Below are 2,956 nucleotides of genomic sequence, written 5' to 3'. Positions count from 1 at the left end.
TGTATGATGTCTTGGCAAAACTACCATCAACTCTGACTCAACATAAGGATCCTACAGAAGTGGGGCTGGAAGAGACCTTCAGAGGCCGCATCTAGTCCAACCCCCTGCCAGACAACCATAATCTAAACTCTTCATAAACCTACTGACACAGCACCAGACATCACACCCAACCCTGCCACAGGTTAGGTAGGGAACCATGGCAGCCAATGTCCTGTTTCTATAAAAAGTTGTTAATACACACTCAAGAGATCTCAGAGGTCTTAGAATGGTCCTAAGCAAATGCCTCAGCATTAATCTGCATCTCTTGCAAAACATAGAGATTATTCTCCTGGGATTTTGTGCCCTAGTGATGCCTTTTGCACAACAATTGAAGACCATAAAAAATCTATAGAGTGATTTCACCTTTATCATGAGATTTATTGATTCCCCCCCGTCATGTTTCTCATAGATGAAAGTAGTGATGAGGGAGATAGAGAGCTGCTAGGGTTTTAATGACATTGACTTTCTGAGGTCACTGCAGGTCATCTGCTCCTCCCTGTTCATCGTTAAACCCTCCCAGATACAACCGGCTGCTCAATCTCTATTGCTTCATATTTACATAACCCATAAAAACCCTTTTGGGTAAATATTTGTTTTTCTGGCGTTGGCACATTGAAGGAGTTCAGGTAAGGACACTGTCTGCATGTTGTATAGCATTACAATATGCAAATGTTTAAATAACCACCGCTCAACTGTGGAAGGGAAGAAACTCTCAAATGAAATGCACAGTTCAGGGAGTTAGGTTCAGAGCACCTGTTAGTTGCACTCAAAAGCTTGTCTAAATTTGTCCCAATTATGCAGTTGGTCCAATAAAAGATATCGCTCACAAAACCCCTTGCCTCTACTGTATGTTGTGGGTTTTTTGTCCTTTTAAGGCAGTTATAATGGATGACCTTTTGCAATCAAAGGCTATGTAGAAGGCAGGGTAAATCTACATATTATATTAAATTGCATTGCATATTATTATTAGCTATGAATAATGTTTGTTCTCGATTGGTTGAATTGATCCAGCCAGGTGAACCTCGTTTAAATCCCATAGGTTTATAATGCCTTGTGATCAAGGGAAATCTTTCCATCGTCTCACTTGTAATGCTAACAAGTGCAGGTTGGGGCGGGGGCTGCTTTGCGTCCCGCTGGATTATAAACCCTTTCTTCTCTAGTGTTTCTAATGCAAACATTACAAGGCCAACCTGAGGGCCCTTTCATGCCCTAAACCAGAAATCAAAACTGGCTAGAACCAAAAGCAAAAGTATCTAGTCTGTTCTCTGTGCTGGAGCTGAGTGGCAACCGCAATGTAATATAAAATGTGGTTACAGCATCAAAGTAAATCAGAATTAAACAAAAGAAAAGAAAATGAACCAGTTTTAATAAACCCAGGAATCGGCAATTAATCAAGTCATCCTTTGCAATGTTAACATGATGGTCTAGCTTTAAACCAGCCGGCATGTAGAGTATTATCTTAAATTAAATACTTATGGTCTAACTTCCAGAGGCACTTAGCACATACCCCTCTGTATTTAAATCAATAACAGCTTTGGGAAGGGCAGACATACCTTACAATGAGATACTGTGCAACTTGATCTGTTTATTTTACTGGAGGAAGAATGAAAAAGTGATGTGATCAGTGTCTGTAGACATCTGTATGAGGAGAAGCTGGCTGGTAGTAGAAGACTCTTTAATCATGCAGGCAAAGCTGTTGCAAGACACAGGGGGTGTGTCTACACATGCACATTTACTATGTAGTAACTGCATGCCTGTGCTGTTCAGTAAATATGGTGACTTATGCTGACTTGAGCACAAATTTGATACTGCAGGTATCAAATTTACTCCTGATTAGTTATTGCACAGTAATACAAGTGTAGACTTCTTACTGTGCATTAACTTTAGTCCCAAGGCAATCCACAGATAGCATTAATGCACTTTAATGCCTGCACGGGTAGATGCTGGTCTCTTCCCACTTACTGCTCAGTAAATTTAAGCCAGTGTAAATGCACGTGTAGACAAACCCAGGATCTGGCAGTGAAGGAAACAGAACTCAAGCTCTGAATGCGGGCATTTGTGGGGGGACAAAAGTAGGAAAGACACATACTACTTCAATGGCAAGCGTTTGAGCTTAATTCAGGAGTAGCTGAAGCAAATTTTTATGGTCCAAGCCATTCTAGAGGTCAGAACAGAACATAACAGTCCCTTCCAGCCCTAAAATCTATACATCTACTCAGGTAGACGTACAATCACTTGCTTATTGGTGCTAAGTGTTGCTGCTACATTGAGATGGCCACAAGCTATGAGGTCACTGAAAGTCTATGAAGTTGATTGCCTACAAGTTCTTCTCTGATTCGAAGTAGTCAGCTTGGTTGGAGAATCCTCAAAGAAGACAAATTGAACCATTCAGTTCACTCAAAAGAGATAACGGGGTCTGCAAGGTGAGCATCTTCCACAATGTGTTGAAAGTTTGATGGCTATGCTAATGGGATCCAATGAAATTGCTCTCCTTCAGACCTTCTGAGTTGGAACTTGGCTCTGGTGAAGACTTGCTCCCTCTACGCACCAAACTGTGCTAAGACATAGCTTCTGCTGACTTCCATTCTTAAACAGTGTAGCTTCTAAGAGATATCTGAACATCAGAGATCAGATCTTACTTCTACTGGGCCTCTCCTGGGAGAAATCCAATGTTATGCTTCCCACCAGACATCTGAGTACCATGAATACTCAAAAGGCCACCAAAGACTCAAACCATGGTTTAAACATCTCTCATAAAAAAAACTATTTGAGCCGAGCTGAAATTGTCTTTTACTTGGTAGCATTTTTGTTTCTTTTGTCCAAAAAACCCCCAAATGAAAACAATTTACTTTTTCTGAGAGAAAATTTCCATTTTCCATTTGGCTGAGGGGTCGCACTCAGAGGGTAGTGGTGGATG

The sequence above is a fragment of the Gavialis gangeticus genome, unplaced genomic scaffold, assembly GCF_001723915.1.
Source record: "Gavialis gangeticus isolate Ggan-Ray unplaced genomic scaffold, GavGan_comp1, whole genome shotgun sequence".
NCBI classification, from domain to species: domain Eukaryota; kingdom Metazoa; phylum Chordata; order Crocodylia; family Gavialidae; genus Gavialis; species Gavialis gangeticus.
Note: the sequence above shows the minus strand (reverse complement) of the source record.